Raw genomic sequence first — 19,785 nt, forward strand, 5'->3', positions numbered from 1 at the left:
TTTAGTGTCTTTCATTTAACCCAGGTTCAGGCTAATATAACGGGTCAGAAGCATTTGGGGGGGGGGGCAAGTTCTGTGAGAACATCTCCCCCAAAATGTTTTAAAAATGGCCTGAACTCATTCTATTCGGCCTGTGCAGAATCACGCTTAGTTAGGTTGCCAGCTAGGGACTGAGAGATGCCTGAAGATTTGGGGGGCGGAGCCTAGGGAAGGCGGCCACAACTGGAGGGACCTTTGGCATGGTGTATCGTCACAGAATCCGCCCTCCAAAGCTAACCCCCATTATGTGGAACGGATAACTGTAGTGCCCTCAGCTATCAGCCTGGTGGAATAGCTCCACCTATCAGGCCCCAAGTGGAACTGTGACAAATCCCACAGGGCCTTTGTCTCATTTGACAGCATTTCACCAGGCCGGACACCTTTTGGATCTCCAACAAGCTTGTTATCTGTGGAAAGAAGAGCTCTTTTGGAGGCATATTTAGAGAAGTTGGAGCCATGGGCAAACTGGGGCAACGGGCATGCTAGGACCCCCTTTCCAGGGCTATTTCAGTCTCTTCATAGTCTACTCTGGGAATGTGTGGCACCATGGCAAGCCACAGATCTGGGAACAGAGGCAGCATGAGTGGGGGTGGCTTCCCTTCAGTGGGGGGCTAGATGAGTTGCAGCTTCCCCACGGCTCCGGGTGGTAGGGCAAGAAGAAGAAGAGCTGGATTTACATCCCCCCTTTCTCTCCTGCAAGGAGACTCAAAGGGGCTCACAAACTCCTTTCCCTTCCCCCCTCACAACAAACACCCCCTCCCTTCCCCAGATCGGGCTGCACAACCTCACGCGACAGAGCCGGGGAATCAAAACCCGTTCCTTCCAGATTAGAGCACACCTGCTCTTAACCACTACGCCACTGCTGCTCTTGGGCTGCTCATGGGCAGTTGGTGAAGTAATTTGCTCAGGGCACCGAAAACCTTTGTGTTGTTCCTGGTTGGACAGAAGGGGTGGATTAAGTGACACAAAGCAGTGAATGGTTCCATTATTCCATAGGTAAATATCGCTCCTCCAGATGTTCTTTGGATTACTGTTCCCATCATCCCCTGCCAGTGCTGGCAGGGGATGATGGGAACTGTGGTCCATAACATCTGGAGGGCCGCGAGTTTGACACTCCGTGCATTATTCTCTATCTGATAGGTTATACTTTTCATAGAAAGAGTTTCCAAAAGGTGATGATATCCTCTCCGTAAGATCACTGTACCGGCTGGGATTCTTTTAGCCCCAAATTAAAATAGCAGTCTTGGCTGAAAGCAGAGAGTTCCGGCTACATAAGTCCTAGCCTGACAGGCTTATGAACTGTCAGATAGCTTCAGCTGGCTTTTTGCTGAATGTTGGGATAATACAGTTCCCTCGAGGAACTTGCAAATGGGTTTTTGTGGGTACTTTACCTTGATGCATGCTAAATACATAGATTAGATTTTAAGACATCAGCTCCAGCGAGAAATCCAGAGAGCCAACACGGCTTGGTCTGGCTCATTTCTCTCCAGAGAATCCATCACTTCCACCTGAAACTTTTTGCAATTGATCCACTTGTCCCAGCTTTAAAATGAAAACCATCCCAGAAGACAATCCTTCTAAAGGTGGAATTAAACTATATCAGTAGGGCGATCTCACGTTAAGAGAGGAGCAGTGCCTAATGCTGATGATTGTATGTACTGTAGTAGGCCCCAGCCATGCGGATATTGGGGCGTAAAAGCTTCCCCTTCAGTCGTATCTGACTCCTGGGGTACCACTGCAAGCAGTGATTTCAGAGGCAAGCCAAGCTTTTGTGGGGTAGTTTGCCATTGCTTTCCCCGATGTGGATATTGGTGGCTTGCAATTTCACCTTATTTCCAGTCAGATCACGTGATGTAGTCGTTGACCCGTAAGCTTGACTTGGAATGCACCACCATTAAAATTACATGCGGGTTCAGTTTTTTTCTGGAAAGAAGGCAGCTTTAATACTTGGCAGCTGTGGATCCTTCGTTTCCCAGGGTTCACGGATTTTGCCATTCATGGTGACCTTGGGAACGGTGATCCCCCGCCAATGGCAAGGATCTATTCTAATTCCTCTTCTCCAGCCCTGCCTTCTTCAGAAAGCATCCTTATTCAAGCCAAGTAAGCACATTTTCATACATTCCCCCACACCCCAAGATTTGTGGAGTCCAAAAGAGAAGAACCCAGTAGCATTGTGTGGTTCTCTGTCATGGCTACTGCTCGGGGTAATGGGAAAACTGGCAAATGGTTGTCTTGGATTCTTCAGAATGAAAAATAGCAAACTTTACTAATTTCACCCTGTTTCCCATAGACTCTGCCCCAGGTGGGAGTGTCTTCAGAGCTTTCACTGTTTCCACACTACTGAGGTGGGAAATGATTTTGCTAATTTCATCTCTAATTTGGGGAAGCGGGGGGAGAGATCATGGGCAGGTAACAGGGCTTGGACAGATTTATGGAGGAGAAGCCGATCTATGGCTACCAATCTTGATCCTCCTTGATCTGAGATTGCAAATGCCTTAGCAGACCAGGTGCTCAGGAGCAGCAGCAGCAGCAGGCCATTGCGTTCACCTCCTACAGGTGAGCTCCCAATGGCACCTGGTGGGCTACTGCGAGTAGCAGAATGCTGGACTAGATGGACTCTGGTCTGATCCAGCAGGCTCGTTCTTATGTTCTTACCACCAGGGGCCTTCTCTTTTGGCCGCTTGTCTTTTTTTTTCCTCCAAAATTTGTAGGCAACGCGGTTGTTGATCACTGAGCAAAACCGGTATTTTGTATGCGTTATTAATGTTTAAAGTTATCGTGAGTGTTGCCTGGATACATTCCCATTGTGATGTTTTGACAGGCTGTTTACTTCCCTTTCATTAACTGATTGGTTAAAAGGTGGTTGCCTGATTAACTATAATGCCTTTTTTTAATTGAGCCCTAATCCTGGATGCTTTAACAGAAAAGCACGCTCCCAGTTTCCACAGCCACAGCAAATGTTGAGAGAAAGGAGAGAACCAGGTGCTTTTTTAAAACAGGTAGAGTCATCATGTTTCGGTCTCCTGTGAACCTCCTTTAAGCCATCTTCTCCTTTATACTCCAGCGTGGTATAGTGGTTATGAGCAGGTGCACTCTAATCTGGAGAACCGGGTTTGATTCCCTGCTCTGCCACTTGAGCTGTGGAGGCTTATCTGGTGGACCAGATGTGTTTCTGCACTCCTACATTCCCTTCGCTTCGGTCCGAAGTCACAGTTATTTGGAGCTCTCTCAGCCCCACCCACTACACAGGTTTGTTCTGGGGGGGAAGGAGATTGTACGCCCCTTTGAGGCCCCTTACAGGAGAGAAAGGGGGAATATAAATCCAAACTCTTCTTCTTCTGTTCTTGAGCCTGGCAGTATGCGGTGTTGTGGAAACAGTGTCTAGCAGTGTCCCATAAGAATGGCCATGCTGGAGCAGACCGTGGGTCCATCTTAATCCAGCATCCTGTTCCCCAATCATGGCCAGGAGACACCACAGAAAAACTCCCACAAACAGCTTCTGCTGCAAACAGCCTCTGCCTTCTGAAAGTACTTCCAGCATTTGCCAGTCAGGGAGGCATTTTGCCTCTGAAAGCAGAGGTCTCTATTCAGCTATTGTATATAGCAGCAGCAGCAGAGCTGTCCTCCATTAACCTGTTTAAACCCCACCTCGATTCCACACTTGAGTTATCGACCTGCCTTCGAGCTACATGCCTGACCTAAGTGCTTTTCACAACCACTGGGATCGACGTGGTTTTGTACCAGCGCTTCTCGCCCCTGTAACTGCCAAATTTCCGACTCCAGTTGGGAACTACTACTTTTTTCAGGGAAACTACGCTCGACCTGGCCTCGATTCCAGTAAAGTGCGGAATCTCTGGTGCTAGGAGTCCCCCATTCAGCCAATCACAGCTGAGTGTTTCGGGCACGCCAGTACAGCTGGCTGACCTGTAAATGCCATTCCTTCAGTCTCTCCATTCCTCTGGCAGTTTTTTTTTGCATAACGTGTGTGTGGATAGACGGAACATGTAATGAGAACAATGAGCCAATCGGAACGGAGCTTAAGAGGCACAGGATGATTCTGCCCTCCAAGCTGGGATCTGCTGGATGCAGTGGGGAATAACAATGGCCACTCTTAGGGGTCAAAACCCTTCTCTAGGAACTGGGTCAAACCTATTTTACTCTATGTGCTGAATCGCCTTTAGATAGGCCAGATTAGCCTGATCTTGGCAGATAGGTGATTTCCTCACTGGCGATTAATCCTGGGATAGTCACCTGAAATATCCAGGACCCTTTGAGATCTTTTCATAGCCAAACCAAGGAACACAGATCAGTCCCCATTTCTGGTGCTCCCCCCGCCCCCTATCACAGGATTTTCCTGACCCAAAGCTTTGTATATGCACCTTTTTTGAAAAAAAACCCTCTCCAATGGGAGCTAATAGGAGATGGGGTCCAGAACTTTTGGCCTCCATAAACCAAACTTCACTCAAACCTGGCAGGTATCATCAGGAGGGTCTCCTAAAGATACCCCTGGAAATTTTGGTACTACTTTAGCTTAACAACAATTCGCACCTTCTGATAGCAGGCATCTCCCCCAAGGGTAGAGGCCTAGATGTCTTCACTAGAAACATGCTGCAGTGAGGATGTTGGAACCTGGATGAAAAGGTGCCGCATCTCTTTTGAAAACTTGGTTGTGTCTAGATTTCAAATTTTCAGTGCGGAATTCAGCCTCAGAGGCTAAGCAGGGTTGACCCTATGCGTACTTCGGATTAATAGGGAGGTGTAACATTTTTTTTCTGCATTTTTTCTAGTGGCTCTGGGATTTAATAGATCTGGAAACGCTTTTTATAGATAATTGACTTTTTTTCAGGTCTTGGCTTAAACCAAAACCCAAAAATGTCAGCTACCTTTGGCCTGTTTGGTGCCCCCCCCCCAAGACCCAGCCAAGGTAAGGTGAGGAGGAGAGGAAGGGAGAGGGGGAGAATTTGTTTTAAATGAGAGATGACAAGACTTCAGAGGTTTGCTTTAAATGTTGAAAAAAATCAGCATTATTCAGGATCTACTTTTTTGGCTCCCCTTTAAATAACCATCTTCCCCCTCCAAGAAACACCCCTTCCAACTATTTTTTTCCGGAATTTTTTTTTTGTAAGCATATACAGAACAGCAAAATTAAGAGAGAAATAGGAACCATACTTCGGTAATGTTTATAGTTGCATTAAAACAAAAAAGAGAAGAATAAGTATATATGTAATATTATTGACAATGATATAATGAACAATAAACAATGAGCAACGATCATGACCATTATGAGCATTGAACAGTGATATAAGATGCATTAATTGGCAATTATCTTAATAAATCTTAGCTATTTAATTATGAGATATTATGTACAATATTCAGTAGACAGTAGTAATGTTTTAACAATATTGTAAGGTGAGTTGTGATAAAATAGAATAAGGAATCTCACAGTGATACCTGCTATTTTTTTCCATTTTTTTTTTTAAAAGTTTTATCTTTATGGTTATAAATGATATACTTTCTTTGAGAGATATTGATAAGATTGGTTCAGCTTTGCCAAGTGCACATCCTTAATTTGATGGGAGACCTCCAAGGAATACCAGGGTGGAGATATGAAATGGCAAACCACCTCTGAATGTCTCTTGCTCTGGAAAGCCCCACCAGGGGGCAGCCTAAGTAAGATGTGACTTGATGTCATAAAAAGAGCCAATGGGCAATATTCGCATGTCTTGTCCATCAGTGGACGCCTGCTAGTCCACTGTTTGTTGGTGGGCTTAGTTTACATTTGGTGTATCTGCCTCTCAGTCTACCACCAACCAATTTCTACCTCAGGTGACAGCAATTTTTATAGTATGGGAAAGTCATTGCAAACGTCCGCCTTGGCCAGTTAGCCACCTCTTATGTAGGTCTTTTTCATGCGCTTTGCCCCTCCCTCCCACCAAATCCTCCCATGTTGCTTCTCTTCCCTTAGGTCTTTGTGAAAGCCCACTTTGACTCATCGACCCGCCACTGACAAATCTCTATCCCTTTGCAAAGAGGTTGGGCTCAAGTTCATCGCAGGAGGATCTCCTTCTTCAGATCGTCAACCAGGACGAGACCCCAACTGGTGGCAGGTGCTAGCTTGTAGTGGGATGTGGTGTGAAGAGCTGATCCATAGGTTCTCAGCTACAGGCAAGCCGCCAGGGGAAACCCCCTTCGACAGCCCATGGATATTTCCCACATGGTAGACAATATTGTAAGGTGCGATCCTAAACAACGCAGAGCATATTCATTAGCTCGCTTTCAGTGCCTTCCTTTGCTCAATGCTATGACATTTGGCAGATACACATAATATGCGCTCCCTATGAGAACAGGCTATGCCAGTGTAAAATGGCTGTTGTCGAGACTGTCCAACATGTACCTTTTAGAGTGTTCTATATATATAAGTCTTCCACGCTCCATGTATATCTACATCCCTTGATAGAGAGGTTAAATATTGACATGTCATCATCTGTTATATGAACTTTCTACTCAATGGTTCTTGTGGATCTTATCTGTGAAAAATGTTGTGAGCTTTCTGAAGACATTACCGCTAAGCTGCGAATTATGCTCCACAAACAGCCATGGTTAATTTAGCTCTCTTTGTGCTCTGTATACAGGGTCTGTATGTAGACATTTACTGCATATTTTATGTATTTTAATGGGTTCAGTAAACAGACAAACGTATCTTGTTTGTTTTAAGTTTGCTTTTAATATTGTAATATTGTAATTTATAATTGCAATAAAGGCTTCTGGTTGAAAAAAATAATAATGCAAGATTCCCCTCAACATGGGCTCATTCCGCGACATGCAGAAGACTGCACTTTCAAACTGCTTTCAGTTCTCTTTTGAAGCTGTGCAGAATGGCAAAATCCACTTGCAAACAGTTGTGAAAGTGGTTTGAAAAATGCATTATTTTGCATGTGATAAAGCGAAGGGGCCATGGTTCCAAGGTCACTATGGCCCCTACTGATACATTTTGTGGCTCCCACCAAGTGTTTTTAGGAAGTGGGTGGGACCAGGTAGGACTTCTGCCTAGCCAGTGCTTTTAATTGGCTACTAGAGATTTGATTGGCTGTGCAGATTTCTGTAAATGTTGCTTTGGCAGCGGGTGCCGCACATCACATGGATCTGGACTGTGTTATTGAGGTTAAGCTGCGGCAACATACGTTGTGGCCGCCATTTTATTGTTGGCCCACATTGGGCCATCAGAATTCCAGATGTGCCCATGGGCTCCGAAAGTTTGGGGACCGATGTAGTAGTGATCAGGGAGCTTCAGCCAGAGGTGACTCCTGTTCTGGACTCATCTGGAAGAGTCTGTTGAAGACAGTGGGATGAGCGAAAGGCCATAGGATTCAGGAGGGGTCTGCATGAAACATTCGTAGTCCCCTTTGCGCAAACACTTGCCCATGCTATTAACCAGCATCAAGGGGCGATACTGCAAGGTCCAGGATCAAGTGACTGCAGGGTGATAGTAAAACCAGTGTGGTTAAGTTACACCTGTGCTGGTGCCAGCTTCATCCTTTGGTTTGTCTGAGGTTTGTCAGAGGCAAAGGAAGTAGTGTTGGCAGCGATACATCGAGGCAGTGTGTCTCCAGCGGAGAGCGTTGGCTTTGAATCAAGAGATGTTGCATTGTGCCTGCTCGTACGATGCTGCCCCTTTAAGGATCAAGCTTCAGAGGACAGAGGGCACTCTGGGAAAGAGAAGAGAAAAACAGATTCTGTTTTAATTAAGTCGCTCATCGGCTGTGATTGGAAACCTCTTCTGGCCTCTCCACGGCTAAGCAGTGTGTTCCTGGCAAATACGGAATGAATTTTTTGCTCAGTCAGACCTGGTCTATAGTGCTGGATTTACCTGTAGGCTTAGCAGACTGAAGTCTAAGACCTCAAAATCCAGAGGTGTAATATTTTTGACACTGGCATAGGCTTTTCTTACACATGCTGTCATAACGCCCTGCGTAGACTCTACACTGTAGACTGAAGGGTTGTTTAGAGTCGCCGTAACACACTGTGTAGACTCTAAACAACCCTTCAGTAATTGTCCTTGCACCCCGTTTCAGAATAATACTGGTAATAAAACTAAGAATAAAATAATAAACAATTTGTTGAAAACACACTTCCGTCTTTCACTAGTCATGAGGGCAGTGGTGTAGCTACCAGGGGATGGGATGGGGCCTGCGCACCGGACGGAGCTGTTGGGGTCACATGGGGTGGAAAATCACCCCCACAACTCTTCTCCTCCCCCCCTTGCCCTTAACACTACCAGGGCCGGCAGAGGCTGGCTGTTGTGTGTGCCCCTGCCAGGCTCTGGAAGCTGCTAAGGTAAGTGGCACCCCATGGGGGGAACTCAGAGTCCGACCTGAGCTCCATTTTCTCCAGCTACACTTCTGCTTGAGGGTGGGGGATTGGGATGACCTCACAAATGGAATTGCTTAGGGCAGTGGTGGCAAACCTTTGGCACTCCAGATGTTAAGGACTACAATTCCCATCAGCCCCTGCCAGCATGGCCATGCTGGCAGGGGCTCATGGCAATTGTAGTCCATAACATCTGGAGTGCCAAAGGTTCGCCACCACGGGCTTAGGGCCTCTTGGTGCTGGCAAGAGGGTGCGATTCTTCAGCTGTTGAAAGAAATGTCAAGGAAACCAATGTGCACAAACAAGGGGGACACCATGGAGTAGTAATGACTGGAAGGGGGGAAAAAGGGCTGGGTTCTAGGCTAAAGAATGATTATAATATCATTAGCAACCTTTATTCTCAAACCAGCCCTTATTCTCACAGGCCTGCCACGTGGAGGGCGGAAGTGCGGGGCTCATCCCCAGCCAACTACTGGAGGAGAAGCGCAAGGCTTTTGTGAAGCGTGACCTTGAGGTCACACCATCATCAGGTAAAAGGCAGCATCCTCACAAGAACCATATTTGCAAGCAAGAGGTCAGGCTGGGTCAATCCAATTAATGGACAGCCACAGAAACAGAGGAGGATAAGGCAGGGCATGTGCCCCGGGGGCTGTCCCTCAAGGGGTGCCAGCCCGCACCCCACAGCCTGAGGGAGCGACTGCCCCCTGCCCCCAAACCCCACATAGAGTTGAACCGTTGAAGGCCCCTTCCGCACATGCAGAATAACGCACTTTCAATCCACTTTCACAACTGTTTGCAAGTGGATTTTGTAATTCCACCCAATAAAATCCAGCGGCAAAGTGGATTGAAAGTGCATTATTCTGCATGTGGGGAAAGGGCCAAACATTTGACCCAGCCAGCTTTCTCAACTGGGCTCCTTTGCTCCACCCCTGAACCTCCACATGGAGTTTGGGGGCAGTCCGTGCGGCGTATTCAGTGCTGGACTCAGCTTGGCCATCCCTATCCCTCTCCTTCATCCATGCTTGCTATCTCCTGCGACTTCCTGTGCACAGACAAGTTTCCCATGATGGCCCAGTGCCCAAGGTCCTCTTCCCAATTTTCTTAGTGTTTTCTTCTCCTCCTGGCAGTTGCCTCGCAGCGGAAGTCTCAGTGGGAAGAAGAAGAAGAGGATGATGTATCTGACCACAAAAAACGCAGGCAAGAGCTTTTGGTGATTTTTATCGTCCGCTGGCTGCCTTCGGGGAGGCTGTGTTCCTCAATCGTGCATCTCTCCCAAGCAAAACTCTCCCCATTCCTCGCCTACTTTATTCAAGGAGATTTCGCCTCCCCCCTGCTTCTTTACCCATTTTCAGCTTAGGCTCACCTTTTACCCCAGTCTGCCCAAAATGATCCAGGTGTTTCTGGCCTTTCTGTACACACCGTATGGTGGTTTTTCAGGAGCCTGTTTACAAGTTACTGCTTAATGCATCGCAGGCAATCCGTGATGCGGAGTAGACCTAATTTTTATGTATATGTAACTGAGCAATGCTCACGCTGACAGTCAATGTGTGTACAAATGAAGCTGTGATTTCAGCACCAAATTTATACAGAGATACTGGCCCCCGGTCTCAAGTGCAGGATTACATGCATTCACTGTAACATTGAATAATCATTGCTACTCCCTGTTAAGTCTGGGGTTGCAGGGGAAATCCAGAAAGAACCATAGAGTTGCAATGGACCGCACGTATCCACCAAGTTCAACCTCCTCAGCCAGTAGCGTCCTTGACAAATGCCGTCCAGCTGTTGCCTGAAGACTGCCAGTAAGGGGGAGCTCACCACCCCGAGAGACAGCCGACGGACTCCTGTTATCCCTACAGTAAAATTCTTTTGCCAATAACCAGCCACTATTTTTCAAGCTCTGTTATTTAAACCCTTTATTTAAAACGGAAGTCTCAGTGGGGAGAAGAAGAAGAGGATGATGTATCTGACTACAAAAAATGCAGGCAAGAGCTTTTGGTGATTTTTATCTTCAGCAGTGTCGTATGAGGTTAAGAGCTCAGGTATCTAATCTTTAGGAACCGGCTTTGATTCCCAGCTCTGTCACCTGAGCTGTGGAGGCTTATCTGGGGAATTCAGATTAGCCTGTACACTCCCACACACGCCAGCTGGGTGACCTTGGGCTAGTCACAGCTTCTCGGAGCTCTCTCAGCCCTACCCACCTCACAGGGTGCTTGCTGTGAGGGGGGAAGGGCAAGGAGATTGTAAGCCCCTTTGAGTCTCCTGCAGGAGAGAAAGGGGGATATAAATCCAAACTCCTACTCCTCCTCTTCCCTCCTCCTCCTTCCTTCCTTCCTTTCTCCTCTTCCTCCTCCTCCCTCTCTCTTCTTCTTTCTTCTTTCTTCTTCTTCTTCTTCTTCTTTCTTCTTCTTCTTTGTTGAGTGTCCCATCTTGTGCTGCCAACAGGAACAGGTTCCTACACTCCTCTATTTAACAGCTTTTCAAATGCTTAAAAAAAGAGCCATCACATTCTCCCTCCACTTCCCCTTTTCTAGACTGGACATTCCCAAGTCCCCCAGTGTTTCCTCGTAGGTTTAGCTGTTGTGCCAGACTACAATCCCTCAGAATTCTTTTGGGGATGGGAGCCCTTGACCTAGTAAGGTGATCAGGGCACTATCCACCTTTCGGTGTGCTGTGAACAGTGGTAAAGGGAACCAGGATTCACCCTCTGATTAGTGACTGGCACAACAGAACTGACAGTATTTATGTTTAAAATGGTAGAATCTGTTCTTTTATCTTTCCCTGGCCTCAGGAATTTTTTTCATGTCCTGCCAAGTGGCCAGATTTATGCTTAGCCACGCTTTCTGGATGGCTCATTCTTTTTGTAAAAAATCGCTCTTTCCGCTGACACACATGGCTCTGTGGAGACTCATTCAGAAGAATAACGCCTTCCATAGTCATAAAACTGAAATGAATCCCACTTCTCCTAATACACATTTGCTATTGTATCTTGCTACTGTTTGGTCCATATTCTTAGTCATCGGTGCTTTTAGATTTAAAAATTGGAGGTAGGGGAAGGACAAAAAGGATACCACTTCTTCCATTTAAGTACATGTTTCCTTTAAAATTCATCAGTAGGATTTTTTCAAACAATGTATTGTCGAAGGCTTTCACGGCCGGATTCAACTGGTTCTGGTGGGTTTTCCGGGCTGTGTGGCCGTGGTCTGGTGGATCTTGTTCCTAACGCTTCGCCTGCATCTGTGGCTGGCATCTTCAGAGGTGTATCACAGAGGGAAGTCTATTAAGTGTGTAGCAGACTTTAGTCTCTGCTGTTCCATGTGGCACAGGCTAGATCCAAATGAGCTTACATTACAAGATGGGAGAGCTGGGTTAGACATTAGGAGCAAATTCTTGATGTTAACAGCACCAGCAGTGAAACCCCTTGGGGGGTCAGTGGGCTGTCTCTCCCTAGAGGTTTTCGAGCAGAGACTGGAAAGCAATTCTCAATCAGGAACACTGTAGCAACTTCATTTGTTAAGCTTGTCACAGAGAGCAGGATTTAGAACCTTTCCACACTCTCAACTTCCTTGCTTTTAAGTTGCTGTTTCTTCTGGAGTGGGGGAGGGAGTCAGTTCTGTACTTGTTTAGCTCCCTCTAGTGGTTAATTTAATGCAAGTTTGTATGCAGCACCAAAACCTGCAGGAGGACACACTCGATTTAAGCATGTTGCTCCCCAGGAGAGGGACCAAAATACATGAAGAATTAAAACCCCACACCCTGTGAGAAACAGGAGTTTAGAAGGGAGGTAAATGAGAATATGCTAAATACCTTAGATGGCTTACTAAAACTCCTTTTAACTTGAGGGAGTCAACAAACCATGACTCTGCTGCCTTACAGTGAATAGCCTTTTCTGTCCCATCTACTGCAGAGTTTGACCGCCATGAGCTCTTTGATCTACTTAAGAGGTGGCACGCATGCCTCCGCTCCAAGCAGGAAAACATTGGTGCTCATCGGCGCTCAGGGGGTTGGCCGCCGCAGTCTGGAAGAACAAGCTCATCATGTCCGATCCATCTCAGTAAGGGAACCACTATCCCATGTAAGTCTTGACGCCCTTTACAGTGGCACAGGAAAAAATCAGTCTTAGCCTTGAAATTGATCACCAGTGAATTTATTGTGTTCTGACACTCAGGCTGTTTCTGCATGGCGGCAGAAACGAACCTCCACTGGCATAAATTATGCCGGGTGGAGGTTTGGGGACTGTTTGCACCAGAGTATGCGAGCAGCCCCAACTTTCTCCCCAGCCACAGAGTAAGCGGTTCCATGCTTCAGTCCAGGGGTCAGAGGGCAACGTGGGCGTGTCCCTCCAGCCCTCCAGAGCCGCACTTCTGGAAGAAGAGGGTTGGGGAGGGGAGGAGAAGAGCCGGTGTCTTTCTGCCGTCAAGCGGTTCAAGCACCACGCTGGCTTGAAGATGCCACTTTGGGGGGTCATATTTTTGTAGGTACGAAGACATGACCCCTGAAGAATTGCAACATGAGACTTTGAAGCATCATATCCATGAAGCATTAAAAAAAACCCAGAACAATCATGAAATGGCATGCAGGAATCGTTTTGAGGGGATGAATATAAAAACAAAATGAAGTGGGGAGATTGAAAATGCTTTGCAAGTGTTTTCAGGGGCTTGTGCAGAATAGACCTTTGAGAAAACAATCCATGCTGCATCGGACTGTTCAACTCTACAATATTAAACTAGAGAGTGTATGTTTTGCAATGTATATTCCAGAGGAACAGAGACATATTGGTCCAAAGTAAAATCCAAATTCAAAAGCAGTGTGAGACATTATTGCATCCAACCACACTAACACAAGACTGTTCTCTGTTTTGGCCCTTTTGAAGTGTTCAGTGAATGAGTGTGTGTGCATTTTTAACCAACCGGTTGGTTCATCAGTGTTAGGGGATGGTGTGGGTTTGTTTGTTTATCTTTCAAAGTTTTATACCACCCTCTCCCAAAGGGCTCAGGGCAGCAACAACACTTTTAAAACTATACAAACATGATAAATACAATATAAAATAGTCTACATTATAAACAAATGAATCTAGAGGGCAACAGTTCTCTACCCTGTCTGTGCCCACGGGAGGCCTTCCAGATGTTACAAGGAATCTACTTCAATCAGCCCTGCTGGCCAAAACTGGCAGAACAGGTCCATTTTTTACAGGCACTGCAGAAACTTTGCAGGTCCTGTAGGGCCCTGGTTTCTCTAGGGAGCCTGTTCCAGTAAAGTCCAGTAATCTAACCAGTGAAGTCCAGTCAAAAGCAACCGTGTTAAGTTCTTTGTTGAGCTGGCATTCTTAGTCAGAAACAGGCAATGCGGGAACTGACACTCCAGAACTCAAGCAGCCGCTTATACAGGGCATCAGGATGAGCTCCCCCCGCCAAGAGAATATAAACAAGGCAGGCTTTCACACAGTTCACACACAGTTTCAATACAGAGTTTCACACAGGCAAGCAAGCAAGCAAAAGATAACCAAAACAGCAACTCCCCTGTCCGGCTGCCCAGCCAAAACCCTCGGAGGGAACCTCTCCAAGGTCGAACTGCAACCTTACAGCCAGACAGAGGCCAGAGCCATAGTGCCCTGGCCCCTCGCTGAGGCTAAATGGATGTCTTTCGGGCCAGGGACCTTTCAGTAGGGACTCCTGAGGAGTGGAGGGACCTCTGAGGGAGTGGGAGGGAGTTGACGGGGCAGTACAGAACCTGCTCATGGAACCTCCTCTAGTATGATAACCACTTTGAACCACTGGTGTCACACTTGAAAGTTCTCACACCGTGGTGGCTATGAACAGAGCCTTGTGTGCACTGAAATTCACTGCTGCATCACTAGAGATTTCCAACATCATCCCTTACACACCAGCACGGCAGAACTGAATCCCATCAGTGCAAGAGAACAGCTCCGCCGCCTGAGAGAACAGCTGGTAGAAAGTATCTTCAATGTGAGCACACATTTGCCTGACCAAGCATGGCCATTAGTAGGCAAGAGATCATCTCCTGGACCTCTCTTGTTTAATTCACTGGCTTCATTTGCAGACACTTCCCGAAGGGCCCAAGGAGCACGAAAGCAGACAGGGCAGGTGTATTGCTTTGTGACTCGGAACGAAATGGAGGTGGACATCAAAGCAGGGCGCTACCTGGAGCACGGCGAAAGTATGAGGGGAACCTCTATGGGACTGATTGACTCCATCCATGAAGTCATCGAGTTGGGCAAGATGTGCATTCTGGATGTCAACCCATTGGGTAAGTTACTTCCCCCCCACCACCAATTTTGAAGGGTTGGGAGGGAGGGGAAAGTCTCAGAGAAGATTCTCATGGTCTTGTGCAGATTATCTATTGAAAAAAATATGTTGCAGGATTTGAGATCTAAAAAACAAACAGCAGAATGAATTAGAATATTCTCCCCTCCCCTTTCCTCCCCTCCCTTGCATGCCACCCCTCACTCACTCACTCCCCTTCTTCACTCCCCTTCCCTTGCATGCCACCCCTCCCCCTCCCTCCACTAGGGTGGGTGGGCCATGTCCAGATGACGGACCCCTTTCCCTTCCCTCCCCTCCCTGGCATGCCACCCCTCTCTCGCCTCCCTTCCCTTCCATTATTTGTTTGTATGTTCGATTAATTGTTGAGAAAATAAAAAAAATATTACAAGAAAAGAAGCAAAATGCCACTGATTGGCATGTGCTGTGGAGCAGTCAGAAACCCAGGTCTGTTACTAATGGGTTTTGCTCACGTGGCATCCTTGTGGCATCTTGATTGGCCACTGTTGGAAATGGGATGCCTATCGCATGGACCATTGGTTTGATTTAGTCTAGAGACTTATATTATTTCGCTGAATGAAAACATGTTGCAGGACAGTAGTTGGGAAATACTGCTAACTTTTTAAAGTTTCCACACCAGGCATCAACAAACAGCGGTCACGTCCTTCCATTCCCCACCCCACCGGGGTTACCAGCAGTGGCGTAGCACCAAGGGGACGGGGGGAGCACAATGCACTGGGTGTATGCTATGGCGGGGGCATGGCGGGAGTGTGGCAGGATGCAAGTGTGCATCGAGCACAGTTCCCCCTCGCTCCAGCCCTGGTTGCCAGCTCCAGGTTGCAAGATACTTGGAGATTTTGGGGGTGGACCCTGCAGAGGGTGGGGCTTGGGGAGGGGAGGGACCTCAGCTATCAGCAGAGTTTAAAGCGGAGTCACTCTGGTTAGGTGAGAAGGTCTATAGTCTTCTTGCACTCACTGCAGCCTCCAACCACTCTTGGAAAAGAATACTCTCCATGCAAGATGTTCTTTCCATAGGAAGGATTTACTTTAACAGTTGCAAGGTTACACAAGACTATGCTATACAAGACCATAAAACTATACCGAACTCTTCAACAAGAACAAAGTTGAACACAGACTGAACTTAGACTCTCTCTGAACTTAGACTCCCAACTCAGAAGGTACAATGCTTTGCATTCCTATACATTCAACAAGGATACTTTTCCCCTGCCCCGGCAACAGCCTCTCACAGTTGAACTCACCAATCATGTTAAAGGTTAGCTGTAGATACTTTGCCCTAGACCAGGGGTAGGGAACCTGCGGCTCTCCAGGTGTTCAGGAACTACAATTCCCATCAGCCCCTTTCAACATGGCCAATTGGCCATGCTGAAAGGGGCTGATGGGAATTGTAGCTCCTGAACATCTGGAGAGCCGCAGGTTCACTACCCCTGCCCTAGACTAACTGTCTCTGGCCTCTTTGTTGGGCAAACTTCTGCTAACTAGAAGATGAACCTTTTGTGAACCTTTTTGTATATCATGACATCAGCTGGGTATCATGCCACAGAGTCCACCCTCCAAAGTAGCCGTTTTCTCGAGGGGAACTCACCTCTGTTGCCTGAAGATCAGTTGCCATAGTGGAAGATCTCCAGTTGCCACCTGGAGGTTGGCATGCCTACCTCCAGTGTTTGCATTCTATTGAGCAGTCTAAGGATGAAGCAGGGACCTAATGATAAAGCAGTGAGTCTTTCACCAGTAATTAATGCCAGGCTGGTGAAAAGTGAATTGGAAAGCAGTGGAAACACATTTGATGCAAAACCAGAGAGCTGCCATGGTGAATGCTCTCCATGTTGTGAGTAGCTTCCAGCACATGGCTGGTATGCCGTCAAACCAACAACCGCTTCTTATTCTTCCATTCTCGAACGTTCGGCCAGGCCGTGAAGGTTTTGAGGACCGCCGAGTTCGTCCCCTACGTGGTGTTCATCGAAGCGCCTGATTTTGAGACGCTACGTGCCATCAACAAGGCAGCTCTGGAGAGTGGCGTGGCCACCAAGCAACTGACGGTGAGGCCTTTCATTTGCCAGCATGACACTGGGTGGAAGGGTCTGGCTCTCCAGTCAGTAATAAGACTCAAGGTAGATTCAAGAGCTTTATTCAGAACTGTGTCAGCCCAACCGCCAGATAGCCGAAACTGAGGTTTGGCTCTCTGGCCCCCAGTATATACCTGTAAGTTAGAGTTTGACTTATCCCAGAATCCCCCCTCCCTCGCATTACCATAATGTCAACATGTGAAAAGGACAGTGAGAAAGAGACATTGTTTTGGGGACAGGCAGGCTACTTCTTCGGGAAGGCAGATAAGAAGTAGCAGTTAAGCACTATTGAGCTAGTTACTTTGCGGGCGAATGAAAGAGGCCCCATGGCCTTGGGCGATGATAATAGTTGGGCCATCTGCTCCAAGGCTGTGTATGTGTGAACTGTGCACAGATCCACACAGTGTCAGGCCTGTGCCATGCTTGGCCTGGCAGTTCACACACACACATATATAAACCTTTATTAGGCGTAGAATCCATATAACAGCCAACATTGTCCAAACAAGTATCCCCTACATGAGAACCATCGCAGGTAATCATTTCAAAGTTTCTATAAGGAACCTAGCTACAAAAGTTAAAATCTCGGAGGTGGAATTGTTTAGTAGAAACATAATCTTCCCCACAGTAGAGTATTCATTAAAGATTACAGGACAAAGAGCAAAAAGTCTGGTCCTAGATCCCTCGTATTTGGGGCAGTCGAGCAATATATGTTCCATGGTTTGAATTGCTGTGGTACAATGAGGACATTTCCGCTCTTGCAGGTCGATTTTTTGGAACCTTCCTTGTAGCATAGAGCAAGGGAAGGAGTTACATCGAGCCCTAGTGATTATCCATCTATGCTTGGGCTCCTGAAGTAAACTCAAATAATCAGGCAGTTCACACATACACAGCCTTGGAGCAGATGGCCCAACTATTATCATTGTTTGGGGCTAGGGTTGATGCCAAATGGCCACTTGACACAGCCAGTGTTGATTTGAGCCATCCCAAAGGATAGCCCGGAGTTGCCCTTCGCATCACAGAGGCCAGGACAGTAGTATGAAGAGGGTGGAGAGCACTGATTGTTCAGTGCCTGCCTCTGTTCTCCCAAGACACGTGTGAGGAATCCCGTGTTGTCCTGTGGTAGAAATGAGCTCATGTGTCCTTTTGGCAATTCCTCCAGGACGCTGACCTGAAACGGACAGTGGACGAGAGCTGCCGGATCCAGCGCGGCTACGGGCATTACTTCGACCTCTCGTTAGTCAACGACAACATGGAACGGACATTCCAGCAGCTGCAGCAGGCCCTGGAGAAGCTGCACAACGAGCCACAGTGGGTTCCTGTCAGCTGGGTTTACTAGAGGGGGAGTCTTTGCTCTTTCTCTTCCTCCCCTAACCTCCGGCGGCCTTGGCTCTTCACATCTCCCCCTTCGGCCAAGGAACCCGGACTTCTCACCTGCTCCCAATCAAGTCTCCTACTTGGCAACCTGTTCCTTTCCCAACACCGGCTCACAGTAGCCAAGCCAATCCCACTGGAGCAGAGTTGGTTTTGTTAGCCCCCCACCCCCCTTTTCAAGGACGGTGCTTCCTCAGTCCATTCCAGAAAACCTCCAGCTCACCCAGGACTGTTTTCTACTACCGCCACAGATAGGTCAACGCTCTCTGGTTTTCCCTCCATCGCAAAGGCGGGAAGTCCTTTCACGAGGAATCGAGTGAGCAGGGCTACCAAATGCCCACAATGCCTTGCAACATCTCGTGGGGATGATTTTGGTCACTGACCGGCCTCAAGTCTGACGGGGAGGGGAAACGGCGCCTCTCTAGCCACAGCTAAGCCACTGCCGAAAAGCTCTACTGTACAGAAGGAACCGCTCTTGATTTTGCCAAAAGAACTGCCAGGCTGTGTTTCTTTTCTCACTAAAAAAAACGAAAGGAAAAAAAAGAGGCATTCCTACCCATTGCTTGGCTAGTGCAATACCACTGTGGGATTTTTTTTTTGGGGGGGGGGTTATTAAAGGGAAACTGGGAGCCCACCCTTTCAAAGTTTGTGAGCCCTTCTGAATGAAGATGGGACAGGGTAACCTTACGTTAAGAACTTTGGTTTGGACTCTAAAAGCCAACAGATTCAAGTCGCTGTTTGTGATCCTAGGACAGTGGTGGCCAACCTTTGGCACTCCAATTGGCCATGCTGGAAGGGGCTGATGGGAATTGTAGACCATAACATCTGGAGTGCCAAAGGTTGGCCACCACTGTCCTAGGGGACCCAGGCACTTCAATTGCAAACACCAAACTTCGCTTCAGTTTTTCTATCACTAAAACGGCTCTGACTTTTTAATTTATTTGCACTGTCTGGAGGCTATTTGCAAAGTGGAGTCCCCTTGCCAAATCTGTAGTAGGGGAAGCTGTTTGATGTTTAGAACTGGAAACCACACGTGGGCGGCTTTGCGGCTTTGCGAAGATTCTGTTGGGTTGCCCCGTTGGGGGTGGGGGTGGGGTCAGGTAGGGAAAAAACCCAAGATGATTTTAATTTCCCCACCTCATTCCTTTCTCATAAGCCCTGCCTCATTCTGGAAACTGATTTCCGGGCCACTATTCCTGGATCACCAGTCTCACACTTCCCCGCTGGATCATACTGCCTCCAAATTGACCGTGGCTTTTAGACTCCAAGGCCCCTTCCGCACATGCAGAAGAATGCACTTTCAATCCACTTTCAGTGCACTTTGCAGCTGTGCGGAATAGCAAAATCCACTTGCAAACAGTTGTGAAAGTGGATTGAAAGTGCATTGTTCTGCCTGTGCGGAAGGGGCCTAAATGGCAGCTTCCCCTGCAGTGGTTCCAGATTCCAGAGTTCTGCTTTTTCCTGCCAGGACCAAGGATCACTACCTCACATACTACGGCAGCTGTTTATGGCCAAAGGGCAAAGCCAGATCCCTGGACTCCAGTTTTCGCTGCAGGGTTTAAAAAGGAGGATCCCCTCGGAGGGGTCTCCCGCCAATCCAGTTCTCAATGGTTTACTTTTTTTAAAAAAGGCAGTTCCTATGTGTA

The 19,785-nt window shown here is 47.5% G+C and overlaps 1 pseudogene; it reads left to right on the forward strand.

Annotated features, from left to right (window-relative positions):
* The first annotated feature begins 3,439 nt into the window (after positions 1-3,439).
* Positions 3,440-19,401, forward strand: LOC125444008 (annotated as a pseudogene).
* Positions 19,402-19,785: the final 384 nt, after the last annotated feature.

This window comes from Sphaerodactylus townsendi, linkage group LG15 (genome assembly GCF_021028975.2).
Source record: "Sphaerodactylus townsendi isolate TG3544 linkage group LG15, MPM_Stown_v2.3, whole genome shotgun sequence".
Classification (NCBI taxonomy): domain Eukaryota; kingdom Metazoa; phylum Chordata; class Lepidosauria; order Squamata; family Sphaerodactylidae; genus Sphaerodactylus; species Sphaerodactylus townsendi.